Raw genomic sequence first — 19,599 nt, 5'->3', positions numbered from 1 at the left:
CAAAGATTGATGTCGTGTTTTGTTCTACAGGATCTTGTGTCCTTGGCATTGGTAGAAACAGTCCTTTTGAGGAAAATCAATTAACAAATATGTATAGATTAACTAAGGTTAGTGATCAAGGCAGCCAGAATAAAATCTATTTGTTTGTACTTGAAAGGGACTTTTGATGCTGTATTGGGTGGAGAAGAAATGGTATTTTTTAAGACAGGACAAGCGGTCACACCATCTACTGACGTGTGCGTACACAGTTTCTGTGTGTTGCTTATAAGGTGGAAAGTTAATGTTCTATTACAGACTCATCACCCAGCTGCAATATGGCCTTTAAAGAAACAATAATAAAATAACCATGATTCCCCATAGATGAATGAGCCTCATAGTTTGCTCTCAAAATTAAAAGGCCAAATCAGAGCAGATTGTAGAGAGAAACTGACAATCTACAATAAAAGTGAGAAATGTAAAATTACTCTCACAGAAATCAAGAGATCGAGTTGGAAAAACTAAATAAAAAGAGATAAGTGATCTAAATAATCTCATTAGCAATCTGGGTAGAGGGAGACAGAGAGAACTTTGTACTATATAGAATGGAGACATATTCACAAAAACAAGTCTGTATATGAAGCCGCAAAGGAAGTCTTAACAAATTCTAAAAAGAACACCTTTTCATCTCCAAGGATTAAAGTCAGAAATCAATGACAAAATGATAACTTTTTTTAAAAAAAACCCCACAGATTTGAAAACAAAACAAAAAGGGGCACCAAGCAGAGTCGACACATGGCTGGTTCCACCACTCACTCCCTGATGAAAGAATCAATGCAACAAACATTGCAGTAGCGCAGCTGGTAACCTACTTACCCCAGAATGCCGCAGCAGGTGATGTTGTTTTTATAAGGCTTTTACCTTCTCTTACTTCATTTGGTGTTTGTATTCGCCCTGAGCAGCAAGGAAGCCAAGGTTATTGTACAGATTTTTATAGATCATTTTGAGGATTTTATAGGTGAACCAGCCAAGGATCGGATGGGGCACCACTTGGAAATGTCAGCGTTGGAACGACTATGCAGTTGAGACACCAAGTGTCGTGTCTTTTCGCTCACACGGTGTTACTGGGGTGTTACTGGGGCGTGGGGGGGTCCTGGCGGCGACCCCCGCCCATTGGCTTTGAAGACTTTGCGGAGAGCTCCTCTGCAGCACTCTCTTGGTCCCTAGCACTCTGCTGGTTGAAAATAATGGTTGAAAATTATAAAAAGGTGAGAGTAGTGGTGACGATGCATCTTTTTGACCTTGAAGGACTTTGAGGCAGGGAAGTGTGTGCTACAAACATGAAATTTCAGCCTAAAGGATTACATTTACTTGTTTGCTTTGCCATACTGATTGAACCCAGGGCTTTCCGCACTGAGCTACATCTCCAGTCTTTTTTGGTTGCTTGTTTTTGTTTTTGAGACAGGATCTGGCTAAAATCGCCAGGCGAATTTAAGATCCTCCAGTTTCAGCCTCCCAGAGTGCTGGGATCACAAGCCCGCTCCACCACGCCCAGCTGGATTGTTTATTTTTAAACGTATCATTCGTGGAAGTATTCGCTTAGGCACGGAGAAAAGTGGGTCAAGGGAAGCTCGCCTTTCGGTCGCTGGGGGCCAGAGAGTGCCGGCACCCGCGAGCTGGCAGAGCTGGGTGCGCACAGGCCACCTTCCCAGCCCAGCGGTGGCAGCAGCTCCAGGAAACCGAGGCGGCGCGAGGGTCTCCTAGGGACTTCACACCCGAGCCCCGGGTCTTTCCTCCTAGTTCGCGGCAGCGGGAGCCCCCCTCACCCCCAAGGATAATAACCAACCCCAGGAGGGCCTTTCCAGTTCCCTCCCCTCGGCTCCTCTGCTGCTCCAGGAAGCGTTTCTCCGAGCTGCTCCCGAGCTGGCCCGAGTTTCACTCTAACTTGCCCACACTCAAGTCTAAAAAATGCTGTCAGCCCGGAGGGAGAGGCGTGCCCGGAGTGCACGCGTGGAGGAGGCCTCAGAAGAGGCCTGGTCTCTGTGCCCCGCAGTGGGCTGCCCGACCAGCCCCACACGCCTGCCCGGAGCCTGTACTCCAGCCCGCACCTGGACGCGGGGGCCTCTCCGCTCTCTCGCTCTCGCTCTTTTTTTTTTTGCGATAGGGTCTCGCTAAATAGTTCAGGCTGGCCTTGAACCCACTATGTAGCCCAGGGTGGCCTTGAACTCCTGGCGATCCTCCAGCCTCAGTCTCCGGAGTACTGGGATTACGGGGTGCTCCACCACGCCCACCTCCGAGTACTCTTGAAATGCAAATAGGCCCGATGGCTGTTTACCACAGTCAAAAAGAGGCAACAACCTAGGAGTCCTTCAGTTAGGTGAAAAAGAATGGTCAGGAGGCCTGGTGTGGTGGTGCGCTCTTGTAACCCCAGCAGTTTGGGAGGCTGAGGCCGGAGGATCGCAAATTCAAGCCCACCCTGGGCAATTTAGCGAGTTAGCAGGAAAAAGAAAAAGGTCTGGGCATGTGTGAAGGCCCTGGGTCCAATCGCACATACATACTGCCTTGTAGACGTAAGCTGTGCTGGCCCGGTAGATCCAGGTGCACCTGCATGCACGACTTCCCAGGTAGAGCAAAAAAGCTGCGATACTGCTTTGAAACCAATACATGTGTGTAAATGTACACTCACCTACACCCATGCAGAGTGTGTGAAACGGAGAGATGTAGACAGACTCATCCGAAAGACGGCGAGGGGGAGAGCGAGTGAATTTCAGCTTTTACTTTCTGGATATGTTATAACTGCCATGTAGTCATGCATTACCCGCATGAACTTTCTGAAAAAGGAATTGTTTTTAGAACAGTTGCAGACTTGCAGAAAAATTGTGAAAATAACGCAGGAAGTTGCGCTAAACTCGGGTTTCTCCTGACCCTGACACGTTAGTGTGGAGCTTTTGCCGCAGTGAATGAACCAGCCTTGATGCATTCTGCTGACCACTCCAGGCGACCTTGGTTTTGGTCTTTTTCCAGGATCCCATCCAAGATCCCGAGTCCCATTTAGTTTTCCTGTGTCCTTAGGCCCATCTGGTTGTAACAGCGTCCAGCCTTCCCTTGTTTTTGATGACCTTGGGTCTCAGCGTCCTGTGTTCCCCAGTGTCTCTCCCTGGGGGTTTGCCTGGTGTTTTGCACGATTACACGATCTTGCACGACTGATCTGTGTTCTGGGGAGGAGGCCACCGCAGTACCCGTGGGGACCGTCGTCACTGAGGATGTTGGCTGTGATCACCGGCGGAAGCCACCCGCCACCTCCCCCTCTGTACAGTGTGACCTTTTTAATGTAGAAAGTTTCCTTCACCTTAGTCACTAACAACCTACAAGGGGCTGCAGAGGGCTTGGGGATGCCCTCCTTCCTGGAGCCTAGCGCGGCGCAGGGCGTGAAGAGGTCGGGTCGCATTCTCCAGGTGTCCTCCTCTGTCCCGTTCACTATAAGGACGGTGATTGCCTTCGGCTGCTCCGTCCCGCATTTTACCTGGGGCCGGGCCAGCTCGGGCCACGCCCCCACCGAGGGTCCGCCCCCGCCAGACGGTTTAGCCACGCCCCTTTCGAGGGCCCCGCCCCGCATCGACTCGGTCCCGCCCCCGGACAACGTTGAGTTTTGCTGCCCTAGAGTTTTCCGCCCTGGGCTCCTCCTCCGCCCCGGTCGCCGGAAGGACATTGGCTTCCTTCCGCGGCTCCAGTCCCGGCCCCCACCTGGGGGGGGGGCCGGGCCAGCCCAGACCACGCCCCAAACAGCTGCCCGCCACGCCCCCGCCGAGGCCCTCCCCCTGCAGCCCGGCCCCGCCCGGGGCGTGTGGGGCGCTGCGCCCCGGAGTTTCCCGCCCGCGGGCTCCTCCCCCGCCCCGCCCTCCCGGCCGCGGCGCCTGCGGGTCTTGAGTGCTCCGGAGCGGGGCCGAGGTCCAGCAGAACCCAGGCGTCCGCCAAGAGGTCGCTGCTGCCCGTGTCCCCGCTCGCCCCTCGGCGTCCCCAGGCCAGGTGAGTGAGGTCCGGCGCGGTGGCGTTGGGTCCCGGAGCCCTTCCCGGCCCGGCTCTGCGCTTCCTGGTTGTGGGCGCGGGGCGGAGTGGGTCAGGGGGTGCAGGCTGGGCCTGGAGCGCGCCGGGCGGTGACCTGAGCCCCTCCAGCCTGCCGAGTCCCCGGCTGCTGTGCCCCTGAAGGGGCCGACTGAGCTGGGGAGTGTGGGGCGAAGGTGCCTGGGGAACTTTGCTCGGAGCTGGAGAACACGGATTCCTGGGAGCGGCAACCATTGCGGCGGATTTGTAAGGCTCGGACCCAAGGAATGGAGAGAATGCAACCTAACCCTTTTCCATCCGCGACCCCAGCTTTTGCTGGGATTGTAGGATTTGGCTGTCCCAGTGGGTTCAGGGCAGCCTCCTGCGGAATGAGGAAGGAGAAACCGGTCTGTGGGTCATAAGCACACATGTGAAGTTCCTCATCTTGAGACTGGAGGGGAAAAGCTAAGCTAGCCAGTGCTGCTGGGGTCATTGCTCACGGGACACTTCTGTCCCCGTCCCCCTAACCAGTGACCTCTCTGTGGAGTTTGGATGTCTAGGGACAGACCCTGGGTATCCTCGTAGGTCTCCTCTGCTCCCTCCCCCAGCCTTCTTTCTCGACGAGGTCCCCTCCACTGAAGGGTGAGCCCCTAGCTGCCCTGTCCACGGGGCAGGGACCACTGGCTTGCAGGGAGGACTGTCTATCTTGCTGTCCCTTATAGCTGGCTCACATTGCAACCCTCATTCCATCCATGTTACCGGCAGTTGGAGATTTGCAGGAAAATTAGCGGGGCCCCTTCTCTTTGGGCTCTGTCTGTGCAGCAAGGTGTTCACGGGCATCAGAGTCCAGGTGAGGGGCTGCCTTGGCCTTGGCTGCTCCCTGCCTTGAGCTCCCTGATTTCACACCTCTCTGTGCTTTGTTCCTGCTTCTGTAAAATGGGCATCATTATAATACATACTTCCCAGGCTTATTGTGCGGATTCACTGAGTTAGTATCTGAAACCAGCGTACAGTGCTCAAGTACCGACCAGGCAGGATTGGTGGTGACTGGTGTGCTCTATCCGTGTGTTCCAGGTGGATGTCACTCAGGTTGGGCATGAAGTGAGCAAAGCAGTGGTGTGTAAGTAATCAGATGCAAGCGGCAATGAATAATATAGCAGTACTAGCTGTTACTACTTCCTTTGCATTGGAAGGTACAGCCAGGGGGGACTACCCTTCTGAGCAGGCTCCCTGCTTTGCTCAGGCTGTTCTGTCCTGCCGTACCCTCCCTCCTCTATCATGCCTGTCATGTGCTAGCCATCCTGGTGCCTGCTGCCCAGCAGAGGGACAGGCCATACCCTGCGCTCTCTCACACAGCTCTCCCCGTCCACTTCTCTGGCACTGGCCCGTTCTCAGGACCCACCTGGTAGCCTTGAGTAGCATTTGTGTGGCCATGTGTCTTACCCCTGCCCTGTCCTTGGTCTCTGCAGTGCAGGGCTGCTTCCCGCTCATTTCTTGGTCTTGCACAGCGCCCAGGAGGGGCCTTGCCTTATTAGGTGCTCAGGAAATGATGAGTGAGAGGCAGGAGAGGAAGTACAGTAGTTTCTCAGTAGTTAGAGTATTGGACTGATTGGGAAGGCAGACAAAAGCTGGGAGGGTGAGCTGGAAGTGCATCCAGACTGCAAGGTGAGAGAGGAGCTGAAAGGTCACGTTCTGCTGTGTGATCCTGTTGAGCCAGGATGACATAAAGGACCCATCCTGATTGCTCTGTCCATATGGCCAGGACTTGTGATGCTTTGATCATGTGATGGGAGCAAGTAATGGGAGTTTCGGATGAGTGGAGTAGGAACTCAGTGTAGGACAGAGAAAAGAAACCCAGAGTGGGCCCGAATTGGGGCCAGGACCTTTCCTTCCTCTCTTCCTAGTTGCCTTCTTTCCTCTTAAGGCTGCAGCGATTCCTGGCAGTGGATCCCATGGGAGTCCTCCAGGAGGAGTTGGGTGTGGGCTGCCTCAGAGGCAGCAAAGTCCAGTTTCTCTGGGTTTTTCTTTCCAGAACATTGGGAATCTGTGTGACTCCAAAATAGGAAAGCTCCTAGGGTAATGAAGAGACTGAGGTTTCCTGGGTGGGAGTTGGTATTTGTAGACAGGAACTCTCCAGGAACCATGGAAACCATTCCACGTTAGGCCTGCTGACCCTCACCCCTGAGACCCCCGAAATGAAGGTCTGGTAGTCACCTGGTAGTGATCGAGGATCCTAATGACATACCTGAGTACAACTGGCTCTGCCTGGGCAGGTACGAGGAGGCGATGGGTGGGGGCATTGAGGAATCGAGTACAGAGTTCTCATCTTTGCTCTTTAGTCACCCACCTCAGTGTTCTGACAAAGTGCTGCCTCAGGATGTTTGTAGGAGGCGTGTAGGTGCTGGGGATGTGGCTCGGTGGTACAGCGCCTGCCTAGCAAGTGTGAGGCCCTGGGTTCCATCCCCAGTGCTGCAAAAAAAAAAAAAAAGATATTGTGGGTGTGTTACCTCAAAGAACCCTGGTGTTGTGGTGTTTCAGCTGGTGAGCAAAGCCTGGCTCTGCCCTGTTTCTTAGTGTCTAGTTTCCCAGAGGTGTATGCTTATGAAGGCCCCACGCCTTAGAAGAAAAGAAGTGGGTGGGAGAATGAGAAGGAAGTCACGGGTCGCCAGCCTCCCGAGTCCTGGAGCAGCGGAGAGGCTGATTTGGGGGAACAGTGAGGAGAGGTGAGGGCAGTCTGGGTGAGGGTGGAGAGGAGGAATGTGGCGGAGGGTGAGGCAGTTTGTGGCATGCTAAGCCTGTGGCGTGGCGCCTCTGGGGAAGGGGGTGGCCAGTATGGCCAGGTTGGTGGTAGCAGATGTGAGCTTGCTGTGTCTGCCAAAAAGGTCACGGGTATTTTTAGGAAGTAGGCGGTGAGGGTTGTTTCTGTTGGACTCTTCATTAGTGTCCACTGTTGGCCTAGCTGTGGGCTGGGTGCCCACAAGGAGAGGCCACCCCCTCCACCCAGGCTCGTTCCTGTGGGTGTTCCGAGACCTGGGACAGGCTGGATGAGGCCCAGTTTGGAGGTGGGGAAGGTAAGTTCAGGTACCTTTGAGACACCAAGTAGGTCTGGGGGTCCGGGGGGTTAGGAGGTGTCTGGCTTGGACAGAGGTGGTTTTTTTGGTACTGGGGATCGAACTCAGGACCTTGCGCCTTAGAGGCAGGCAGCAGAACCACTGGACAGAGGTTCTGCTGAGATGTTTATATTTGAAGTCAAGGGCAAGGTGATGTAAAGAAAGATGAACCAATAAGGGAGACAGAAAATGAGCAGCTCAAGAGGATCACTTGCAGGGGCTGGGTCAACCTGCTTCGGTAGGATGGGGTGGCCAGGGGTGGCATTGCTGCCAGGGTCAGTAACGTGTAGGACATACAGCCACCTTAGCAGTAGCTATTTGGGTGGGAAAATGGGAACAGAATTGGAACAAATGAGTTGACAAGTACCAGGAGCCCAGGATCTTGAGGCGTTGACAGAATGTCCCCAAGGAAGTATTTGTGTGTTCTCAGCTACTGCTACATTTTTTTTTTTTTTTTGGTACCAGGGATTGAACTCAGGATCTTGTGCTTACAAGGCAGGCAGAGGCACCACTGAGCTAAATCCCCGGCCCCCCTCCTGCTTCCTTTTATCCCGGGTTGGGGGTGGAGGAGCCCGGCATGTGAATAGCAGGCAGCCCTCTCCATGCAGATATGGGTGCCTATGAAGCTTTGGTTCTTTCACAGATTCATTCTGTGGACCTTGCCTTGCAGTCTGTTTGTGACTTCGTTCGTCACCGGCAGTAACTCTGGGTTACTGTTACACCAGCTTGCTCCGGGTTTTTGTTCTTAGAGCTGGAATAAGCAAGCTAGTCCTTGATTGGACTGTTACTGAGTACTTACTTAAGAAGAGTTTATGTTACTATGCTATTAAGTTTTCTGAATTGTTAGACATTATAAATGAGATTATAACTGGATGCACTGGAATTTTCAAGTATTTTTTTTTTATTCTTTCTACTTTTTTCTTTTCCTATTCATTAGTCATTAATTTCACCTTTTTTTCATTCCTTCTTACTTTGCTTTATTTTATTGAATACCTACATTGGTCCACTGATTTTTAGTCCTTTAATTTAAGAAGTATGCAATGCTTACCCCTTTGCTTTGAATACAGTTCTAGCTGGTGGCCTTTTGTACTGTGTCTTCTCTGTCCTTTGCTCTCTAGTCATTTTGCTATAAATCAGTTTTTGTTGTTTGTTTGGTTTGGGCTTTTGAGATCCTGAGGCTCAGCCTGGCCCTGAACTCCTTCCAAGTGCTGGGATTATGGGCGTGCACTACCATGCCCTGCTGTAAATCAGTTTCCATCCAAGGATTATTTAGTAGATGGAACCCTGAATTTCCAAGTACATAATACTGTGGAGGACATAATTAAATTTGCTTGTTGAGTTTTAGTTTTATGGGTTATGATTAATGAATGTGGTCTGCAAAAATCTCTTATCAGACAATTACATTTTCTTTGTGGCCAACTATATGATTAGTATTAAAATGTTTCATGGACTTGAAGAAAATATGTAGTATTCTCTGGGGCACAATCTTCAGGTACATATTTAACTTGAATTTACCCTTGATCTCCTTACTTACCCATCTATCAAATTCTTTTTTTTTTTTTTGGTACCAGGGATCGTCCTTGGGACCTTGCGCTTGTGAGGCAGGCAACAGAACCACTGAGCTAAATCCCTGGGCCTATCCATGAAATTCTGAAAGGACTATCAAAAATACTTGCTATAATTTTTTTCTATGTCAAGCTCTGCTTGTATCTGCAGAAGTTCTCCACTTTCCTGGTTGGTGTTTATGGATTTATCAGACTCCTACATCAGATCATTTGTTGCTTGTTTCATGCTTTTGGTCTTTGGGCTTAACATGTTCACAATGTCTCACTGCTGGGTGGCTTGAACCACTGGTGGTAGTAGTAAAAAGACCCATAAACATGATTAGATGCATTTGTATTACCAGAGGTAAAAGCTGCCTGGTGAGGCAATCATGCATGTACCACTGCTGTTTGAGCCGGTGAGAATGTTAAATTTCATATTATCTGTGTTTTGGGAGAATATATAGCCAAGGATCTAGAAGAATACCTTTTCTTTACAGTCCTAAAATTAATAAATAAGTAATAAGTGTATCCTATAAGACAGCAAGGCTCAGGACTTAGAGGCAGGAATCAGTTGGAGGGCAGGAAGCCAGGAGGCCCCTGTAGTGTCTGTTCAGGCTCCCACAGAGTAGTTAGTGATCGGGTCCTGCTTCTCTGCTGATAACCATGATGCCCTCTCCTTGGCTGTCCCCAGGGTCCTCGTGATGGCCAGGCTTTTAGGAGGAATGGAGTGCAAACTCCAGGGATGTGGCCTACAAACCTGTCTTTTAATCTGTTTTCTGTTGCTGTAACTAATAACCTGAGGCTAGATGATATGTAAAGAAGAGTTTTATTCAGCTCATAGTTCTGGAGCTCCAGGAGCATGCTTGGTTTCTGGCAAGGGCCTCCTTCTGTGTCACAATACAGTGGAGAAGGGACAGGTACAAAAGACAGTAGGCAAAGAATGCAAGCTGCTTTGTAACACCCAGTTTTCAAAGGAAGTAATCCAAATCCATGACCTGTTAGCCTCCCACTAGGCCCTGGCTCTTAAAAGGGCCCACCACGTTTGGTGCCCTTGCACTGAGGACCAAGCTTCCAGCAAATGAACCTTCAGAGGACAAAGCATCCCCAAACCATAGCATAATCTTCTCTCCCGTTGCAGTTTTGGCTCCTTCCTTGGGTCCTGGGGCTTGGATGACTGTACCTTGCACTTTCCTCATTTTCACATTTCCTTCTGCATTTGAGGCAGCAAGATTGGGTTCTCTTTGCTCTTGCAGGGAAATGACCAAGAAGTACACAGACATGTTCAAGGGCTAAATGTCAGCTATGGAGACTTGGTCTTTGTTTCATCCTCTTTCTATGCATTTGGGGTTTTGTGTTTGTTTTTTGAGACAGGGTCTTGGGATATAGTCCAGACATGCTAGCTGTAAACTCACTATGCATTTCAGGCTGGCCTTGAACTTGCAATGCACCTGCTTTAGCTTCCCCAGTGCTGGGATTATAGGCATGCGCCACCATACCCACTTCCTGGGCTTGTGTTTTAAGTTACATAAACTCCCTCAACATACTAAAGTGGCCTAAGCCTGGCTAGACCTTGAGATCTTAGTGAGTCAACTTCCATATCCTGTATTTTCAGATAAAGGCAAATGGCTTGGAAAGAATAACTTGAAAATATCCAGGACCTGCTGAGGAAGGCTTATCAAAGAGTCCTCCACATACTTTTTTTTTTTTTTTTTGGTACCGGGGATTGAACTCAGAACCTTTTGCTTGCAAGGCAGGTGGTGGCACCACTGAGGTAAATCCCCAGCCCTTGGCAGCAGTCTTTTTTTTTTTTGGTACTGGGGATCGAACTCCGGTCCTTGCGCTTGTGCAGCAGGCGGCAAAACCACTGAGCTAAATCCCCGGCCCAGACCTTGCACTTGTGAGGCAGATGGCAGAACCACTGAGCTAAATCCCTGGCCTCCACATACTTTTAATATTAATATTTCTACCTCTGGTTTTTCTTTTCATTTGCCTGGTATGTCCTTGCCTAACCTTTAAGTTTAAATCCTTCTCACTTAAAAATTTAAACCATTCTCTTGTACTAGCATATAGCTAGGCGGGACAGGAGAGAGCAAGGCAGAGGCAGGGATAACAGCAACACAGCGAATCTGGTGGGTTCTGTCCGTGATTTGGTTCGATTCCCTGTGTCTTCTTATTTATAGCACTTGGGGGTTGTTGGTTTCCTTGCCTGAGTTCTGCTGTCTTGGGTAAGATTCTCATTGTTCCTCTTTCCTCTGGTGCCTGTGTTAGGATTCAGGTTTGCTTGTGAATTAGAGCAGCTCCTCTCTCTCTCTCTCTCTCTCTCTCTCTCTCTCTCTCTCTGTCTCTCTCTCTCTTTCTGTTTAGAAGTCAGAGCCAGATTTTGCGAATCTGTTCCATGAGACTCTCCACGCCCTGGGCTCCTCATGTCACGATGTTCCTGGCATTCTCTAGGGCTATGGTTTGCAGAAGGAGCGTGGATTACACTCACCTGGAGGCTGGCTCACCAGCTTCCCTTGCCCCTGAAGGTCCCGATTTGGAAGGTCTGTGGGGGCCTGAGTGTCATTTCCAGCCAGTGCCCAGGCTGTGCGGATGCCACCAGTCTTGAGGCCACCCTTGCCACCTGCGTGGCCTAGGACAGCACACTCTCAGTCTGACAGGGCCCTGTTGAGCTGCTAGTGAGGTGGGGACATGGTCCTTACATGGGGCTGCTATGTGCCAGGTGACAGCGAGTGTTCTGTTGCTAAAGCAAGAGAGGACAGATGGTTGAGGGGCGATAGCCAGAAGTTTCTGGAACACCACCCACCACTCTCCTTCCTTGGAGTCTTTTCCTGTGTGTATGAGTCTTGCTATTGGCCAGGCCCATCTGCTTGGGAAGTGGGGCATTGTTGCAGGGCGCTCTTCTGGCCTAGGGCTGGTAAGTGAGCTGGCAGGGCCTCTGCTTCCTTGCAGGCTCTGAGAGCCATTGGGCTGTTCCCAGAAGATGGGTCTGGTGGCTACTTGCTCTGCCACTGGAATCACCTCCAGATCTTTCAGCCTCTTGGGATCAGGTGGCCCCTTTAGAACCCAGATTTGTGATGGAACAATCTTCTTGTGCCACCTCCCTCTGTCTCACCTTCCTTAACCCCAAATAGGGCACTTTTCTAGGAGAGATGGGGGCAGGAGCTATTTGACCCCTACTGAGCTAGGTGGCTCCTGGCTCCCCTGACATGAGAACAGTGACTGCCAACCCCAGGGTTCCTGCTGCTGTCGTCAGCTGGAGGTGAGCTGGAGAGGACATGTCCCACAGGTGCCCCTGCAGCCGATGGTGCGATTCTGTGGCAAGTGTTTGGGAGGCAGTGGTCCTGCCCTCACTGTCCAGGTCACCCTTTATGTTCCCTGAGGCTGTCTCCAGTGTGGGGGAGCCCAGACGAGTGTTCAGTGGTGGGGACCCAGGCTGGGCCATAATGCATCTGAGTCAAGAGTCACTGCCCTGGGCCTTGTCCTGTCCCCAGCCACCTGGCTCCACCTGCAGTAAAATAATCCAGCGGATCCAGATGATCCCAGCCCGATGTTTTAGGATCCTCGTGTACCAGGGCACTGGGGATAGATGCTTCATTTCTAAGAGGTGTCCTTCAGGACCAGCATGCTCAGGCTGAGCCTCTCGGCGAGGCTATGGGCACTACCTGGGGCCCCTCTCCTGGCCTTCTTTGCAGGGAGAACTCCGCAGGGCGCCATGGCAGGGCAGAGTCTGCAGCACAGCCTGGCTAATGATTGACTTGGGCTTCACTATTTTTAATTTCCAGCGAGTGCGTGGGGAGATGAATGTCTGACAGCACTTCTGTTGGCTCTTGAGTAGTGCTTGGGAAAATCTGGTCAGGGTTGGTGAGCTGCTGTCCAGGGCTCTCTGCCCTGCGTCAGTGACTAAATGGCATCTGTGAGTCACACTTCAGAGGTGAGGCAGTGCCCTACGAGGGCAGAGTTAGGGATGTCATACACTCTCGAACGTCATTTGAAGGCCCACCCTGAGGCGGGAGTGAGACAGGGCAATGTCCTAGATGTGTCCTTCCTGCCCCCAGAATTCTTGGAGCCTTTGTACAGCCAGGGGCTTCCGGGACAGGTGCCACCCAGGGTGTGGAGAGATGAGTCAGGGTGCCCTGGTGTTCTTGCTGGGCTCAGTGGCTGTTGAGGACTTCAGGGTGCCAGCCCTGTGCCAGGCTTTGGGGGATAGCACTGACTTCACTCCTTCTGGGAAGTCTGGGGCCTAGAGTCCTGGCTCTAGCCCTTATAGGATGTGACCTCTGAGCCTCAGTTCCCTTGTTTATAAAATAAAGTGAAAATATGTGTCCATAGGGTTGTTATGAGGGCTACAGGGGTGATGTATCATGAGGTCCCAAGGCCTGGAGAAAGAGGAACAAGATTAGGACACTGGAGGAGACAGCACTTTAGAGTGTGGAAGCTGTTGTGGGTAGAGAGATGAGGGTGGGCTTCCTGAAGGAGGGGGAATCCATGTGGCCTCAGGGAAACCTGGAGACTGGAGGATGAACCAGCGACTGGGGCCTCTGAGGACAAGTCTAAAGGTGGAAATTGTGGGGCTTGGCCTAATGAAGGCGTGTATTTCCCATGATTCTTTTCATCACACACAGATGGGGGAGGTGAGGGGGTCGTCATCCTGCTGTTCCTCAGTGGCCCAGTGTAGCTCTTAGCCCAGGGTGGCTGGTCATGGCCCAAGATGCTAGCCACAGAGGCCAGCCATCCCCAGGAACTGACAGAGAGTCCCCCTGGCCATTTGTCCTGTGGGTTCTCCAGAGATTTCATCCAGCTTCCAGTGTGCATGGCTGCCTTTGTCCTTGCTAGGGTATGTTTTAAGGAGAAGCTTCCAGAGCCTGCTAGGCCGAGCAGGAGGCCTCAGCCAGGTGGCCCTGGAGGGATGGATGCTCTCAAGTCATCTGGACCTGAGGGCTGAGATTCCCGGTGACCTGTCCCTGAGGACAGGGTGAGGGGACCAGGGCCTGCCTGCTGCCTGATGACGCTGGTCACATCCTCCACTCTTCCCCACTCTGCCATTTTGAGAGAGGGCTGTGAATACTGTCTTGTGGAGGTGAGGTGGCTAGTTGCCTCCTAACCGGAGAGCCTCCTGTGGTACTGGGGATTGAATCCAGGGCTTTACACTAAGCTGCATCCCTATCCCTATCCCTTTTTTTTTTTTGGTACTGGGGATCTTGTGCTTGAGAGGCTGGCGGCAGAACCTTTTTTATTTTGAGAAAGGATCTTGCCAAATTGCCTAGGCTGGGCTCAAACTTGCAATCCTCCTGCCTCAGCCTCCCAGTGCTGAGATTACAAGCCTGTACCACAATGCCCAGCATAATTCAAGAGTCTTTTGCAGGCTCTCCCCTCCTTCCAAAGAGGGTAAGCTGTTATAAATGACCCACGTGAAACCACTTGCTCAGAGACAGGATTTGTGAGGAAAAAGAAAAGTTTATTCCAGGGAACAGAGACTAAAATTGGGGATAGATTTTAGCAGCTAGCTGGGAAAAGCCAAATCTGTTACATCTGTGTGTGGATGGGCTGACATCAGGAGATAGAAATCGGCAGCTAGCAGGGAAAGATTTCATCCATTGGTGGATAGGCTAACATCATGAGGGAGATATTAGCAGCTAATGGGAAAGGAATTAGGCTTATGTAGGTATTGAAAGGGGGTTTATGATCCTGAGAAATGTTTATAACGGAGGGTCCAAGGATGGTCCATGCAGGTGTGCAGAAAATCACTGGACTTCTCCACGCCCATAGATTTTATCCTGTTTGCAGAGAATGGCATGTTTGTTGTGGAGATCTCCTTCAGGCCAGGCCTGACATAAGCTGTAAATCTATCCTCTTTGTGGCTACGAGGAGTCAGCTCCAGATAGATGAGGTGGAGAGCCCAGGTCTGCCCAGCCGCACTTAGCGAAGCTGGTTTTCCCCTCGCTCCTGCCTGTTGCAGTCTCAGAGCCTGCCATTTCCTGCATCCTCAGGCTTGAACTCCCTCCCCTGGGATGGCTGTGTGCCCTGGTGGGCGTGTTTTCCTGGAAGTGCACTATTGTGTTTACCTCCCCTGCTGCGGTGAGCTTGCTACAGGCCAGGACTCTGTGTTTTCCTCTGCTCTCCTGGGGCCTCTTGCCCAGCCGTGGGAGCCTCTCTGAGCCCAGGTGGAGTCATTGTGAGGCTAATGGCAGCTGAGCACCAGCACGCCTTGCCCAGCCCTAACCAGGCTCAAGAAGGGGCCCTCGCAGTGAGTCCATAGTCATGTGGTTTGAACACTGCAAAAAGTGGGGTGTTGTTATAAACATTACCTTTAAGAAGACCCCTAAGTTCTATAAGCTTCATGCTTCGCAAAACTTGAACCTACTCCCATAGATGCTGATGAAACAAAACAAAAAACAAAATTCAAATATATTACGGGCTGGGAAAAGAAAGCAACACTGAAGCAAAAGGTGTTTTAACTTTTATCTTTAAAAAGTTTAGTTTTTCTTTTATTCTTCTTCTTTTTGAGACAGGGTCTTACTATGTAGTCCAGGCTGGCCTTGAACTCACCATGTAACCCAGGCTGGTGACCCTCCTGCCTCAGCCCCCTGAGTGCTGGGATTACAGGTGGGCACTACCACACCTGGCTTAGTTTTTTGCAAACTAGTTGAATGCTATAGCTCATTTGTACTGATAATAGCCTGTTCTTTAAATTAGATGACAAGAAGTGGTGGTCTTATTATTGTGCTTTTGGGGCTGGGGATTTAGCGCAATGGTTCCGCCGCCTGCCTCGCAAGTGCAAGATCCCGAGTTCGATCCCTGGTACCCCCACCAATCCTTTATTATTGTGCTTTTTAACTTTGTGTGTGTTGTTATTTATGTATTGCTACATTATAAAATACTTCATAATTTAAAAATGAGAACAGGCAAATATATTGGATCTGAAAGGCTGTAATGAGACCAGCTGTCCCCTGACACACTCTTCCGCTTTCTCTAATTCTCTGTTTTAAATAAGCTCTGTATGTTTAAATAGTAGCTTATGTTACTACTTCTCAATTTATCAATTTAGACATTATGTGTGGACTTCCTGCTTGGATAGATAAGGAATTAATACATATCAATATTTAATGCTTACATTATTGGGACCGTAAATTATGTTGTTCAGTATGGTGCCAAGTAATTCACCGGGATTACACATTTGGGAATACAACACTCCCTGCCCCTTGTGGTTTGATATTTTGTGTGCCTGTTGCTCCAGACTGGACACACAGCTTCCCAGGACTACTGGCCATCTGTCAAGTTTTCCCTCTCTGGGTTGCATGTATTTCATTTATTTTCTCTACTTGCTGGAGTCCTTCAGAAGTTCCTAAGCGAAAATGCATGAGAGGCAGGGATTTTGTTATTTTGTTTTGGTCTTTTGAAAAGTCTCTTCCCAGCAGTTATTGGGATCCATTCAGAATTTTGAGGACATGGTTCCATTGTCTTCTGGTTTCCGGTGTGGGGTTGAGGAGTCCAGTGTCATTTCAGTTCCCCACTGAGGACCTTGGTTCCCATTTTTTTCTGGAAAGCATTTTTTCCTTGCTGCTAATGACCTCAGATTTCACAGCAATAGGCTTTGCCGACCATCTGTGTTTTTAATCATTGGGCTGCCGTGATATGGTCCTTTCAATATAGACATTTCAGTGCTAGGCAGTGTTCTTATATAGTAACCAGTAATTTTCCTGTCTCTGTTTTTCCTATTTTGTTTATTTTTTTTAGTTTCCTGGGACTCTTTTTAGTCAGATAGTGACTCTTAAGTCTTTCATTTTCTGTTTTGTTTTGTTTGGTACCGGGGATCGAACTCTGGTCCTTGCGGTTGCACAGCAGGCGGCAAAACCACTGAGCTAAATCCCCATTTTTTTTTTTTTCTTTGATCCTTGGGGTTTTGTTGTTGTTATTGTTGTTGTTGTTTGGTTTTGTTATTCTTTCTCCTGACTTGATCATCTATGCTTTTTTTGTTGAAGTTTTAACTTTAGTCCTCCTATTTTCAATTTCTGAGTACCCTTTCCTGTTCTCTAATCATTCCCTTTTTATAGCATCTTTTTGCTTTATGGATACAGTATTTTCTCTTACATCCCTGAGGATATTAATTATATTTTTGTCCTCTGCTTCTCATCAGCATCAGTTTCTTCTCTCTCCTCTTTCTCCTCCATTTTCATCTCTCCCTGGGCGGACAGAGACTGCTCAGCCTGGATCCTTTGCTGTCTGTTTACAGTAGGGAGGCCGAGGAGACCCTAGGCAGCACAAGTGCATGCATGGCCTGGGTGGATAGGTGGGGACTCTGGATTTTATAGCCACTCTACTCTCCCAAGGGCCGCTCCCAGGAACTCTCATTCCCCAGCACTTTACACCTCATCCTGCAGGCTTCAGGTGGCCCCTGATAGCAAGAACCAGAAGAAACATCCAGGAAGTGATCTGAGGCCCACTTTCTACCCTGTGTATGAGGTGCTTTTGATGTAGGCGCAGGAGGCCCTGGGCAGCCTTTTGGATCATGCTGTGTCCCCTAGGCATGCCACATCCCCCTCCCTGGGTGTCATTTTGCAAATGAAGAGAGGAGGTGGGTGGGTGGGAATGAGCTGAGTCACCTCTAAGGGCCACCTCTGGCATCCTGGTTGCACGAATGGCCCATCAGTGGCACTGCCCTGCCGGTGCAGACAGGACTGCCTTCCCTTTTCCTGCTGCAGAGCATTTACTTTGCTGTCTGGATGTGTCTTGCTTGGCACACAACCCACCCAGGAGCGGAGTCTCACCGCAGTGACTCATGGTGACCTTGGTGACTCTGTTGACCTGTAATAATACAAGCAGGCACCTGTGTTGGGCTCTGACTCCCAGCAGTGGGGAGGAGGCGGGCACCGGGCCCCTCTTGTATTGTCGGAAGGGTTCTTTTGTGGTTGTGGTGGTTAAACGCTGCCCTGGTCAAAGGCTGAGCCCGGTGGACGTGTTCTCAGACCTGTATGCCAGGTGGCAGACGCTTCCCAGGAGAACACTGGGGAAGGAGCTGGAAGGAGGAGAGGAGAAATGCATGCTCTGTTGGTGTTTTGTTCCTGCCGTAGCAGATTATTACAAACTCATGGCTTAAAACTGTGGAACAGGGCTGGGGATTTAGCTCGGTGGTGCCATGCCTGTTGCAGGCGCAAGCCCAAGGTCCTGAGTTTGATCCCTGGTACCAAAAACAAAAAAACCTGTGCAACATTTTTGTGGTAAAATATATATACACCGTAAAAGTTAACCATTTTAACTGTTATCAGGTGTATCGTTCAGTGGTGTGAAGCATACACACACTGTTGTGCAGCCATCCTCCCATTCCGATGAGAATTTTTTTTCTCAAACTGACTCACAGTACCCATTTCACATGAACCCCCACCTCTGGCGACCACATTCTCCTTTCTGTCTCTAGATACCTTTCTGACCCTGGATGCCTCCTATAAGTGAAATCATGCAGTAGCCATCCTTTCCTGGCTGGCTTATTTCACATATTTCAATCTTGTGTTCCATGTGTCAGAATTTCCTTCCTCTCTGAGCTGAGTGAATCCCACTGTATGAATACACACTTTCTTTATCTGTTCATCCTTCGCTGGACTTGGGCTTTCGTGAGTGACGCTGCTGGAATGAGGATGTGCTCTCACCTCTCCAAGGCCCTGCTCTTGTTCCTAGTCTGTGACCTTGGAGTGGGCTTGCTGGTCACAGAGTGGTTCTATATTGAGTATTTTGAGGAACCGCCATGCTGTTCCCACTGTAGCTGCCCATTTGACCACGTGACTCTTTATCTTGAAGTCTGGTCTCGTGGGTGTCTCGGTGTTGGTGGGGTTGTGTCTTTTTGGGAGGCTCTAAGGGACATGTGTCCTCACCTTTTCCAGCTTGTGGTGGCCATTGAGTCCCTGGGCTGTGGTCCCTTCCTGCACAAGTGGTAGGCATGCTCTTGTTCCCAGTCTGGCCTGCATTGTTTGCTTTTGTCTCTACTTTTAAGGATCCTTGTGATTTGATTGTGTTCACCCAGATAGGCTAGGCTGGGTCCCCCTCTCATGGCTGGTCACACGTAAGGTGACATTCTCAGGGGGACCAGGGTGGGGACTGTCTGGGGTATTTTTGAAGGAACCTTAGCCTCAGGCTTTGCAAAGGCCTCCCTCCACCCTTCCCCTGACTGTCACTGTCCCCAAGGTTTGTGACGTTCAGTGCTAGTGACTCACACTCCTCACCTGTGACCTGCTCACCTGGAGGTGGGCACGCACGCGCGTTTGCTTTGTGCCTAGGATCTTTGATTCTTTTTTCCCTCCCCAGCATCAGCATGTCCTCTTCCGGCTGCATTGGTCAGATGAAGGTAACTGTCCCCAACTTTACAAAGCTTGTTCTTACCCTTATACATTCAGTCCTTGTGGTACTTTAGGGTATATGGGGCAAGTCATAGCTTTGCAGAGAGCCTGGAGGTTCAGAGAGGGTCACACTGTGGGTGGCAGTTAGGGCCCAGACATTGGCTCTCAGGCTGCTTAGGGAGCAAGTTAAAATTATCATCACACAGGAGCTGAGCTCAGTAGCACACACCTGTAATCTTAGCTACTTGGGAGGCTGAGATAGGAGGATTATAAGTGCCAGCTTGGGCAATTTAGCAAGACCCACATCCTTAGAAAAAGAAGTTATTGCATACCACCTACTATATCCAACATGATGGTAGCTTTACGTATGACTATTAATGCTTGAATCCTTACAACCATAGGGTAAGGTACATGTAACTCTTCCCCCTTCACCCCATTTTATAAGTAAGGAGAAGGGGTCAAAGAAGCTGGGTGATAGGCCCAAGGTCACACAGCTAAGGGGTGGGAGAGTTGGAACTGAAGTCATTGTCACTGGACTCCACACCCTGTGTATCCCTGGGTGGCCCAGCAGCTGTGTTAGAAGAGAGTATCAGAGCTGTGTGG

At 50.3% G+C, this 19,599-nt stretch overlaps 1 protein-coding gene across 3 annotated transcripts in view; it reads left to right on the top strand.

Moving 5' to 3' along the window:
• The first annotated feature begins 3,851 nt into the window (after positions 1-3,851).
• Anxa11 (annexin A11) overlaps positions 3,852-19,599 on the top strand; it is a 42,795-nt gene continuing 27,047 nt past the window's right edge. Inside the window, exons 1-2 of one of the 3 annotated variants that reach the window (XM_087184659.1) lie at positions 3,872-4,002; positions 5,092-5,137. The gene's annotated coding sequence lies outside the window, so the exon portion shown is untranslated. Of the gene's footprint in view, positions 4,003-5,091; positions 5,138-6,721; positions 7,089-19,599 lie in introns of those variants that run through there. The other 2 variants (XM_004846391.3, XM_021259694.2) reach the window with 2 other exon arrangements.

Source organism: Heterocephalus glaber, unplaced genomic scaffold (genome assembly GCF_053883595.1).
Source record: "Heterocephalus glaber isolate CG9 unplaced genomic scaffold, H.glaber_assembly_v1.0 deba00001497, whole genome shotgun sequence".
NCBI lineage: Eukaryota > Metazoa > Chordata > Mammalia > Rodentia > Bathyergidae > Heterocephalus > Heterocephalus glaber.
This window is presented reverse-complemented; position numbering and strand designations above follow the sequence as displayed.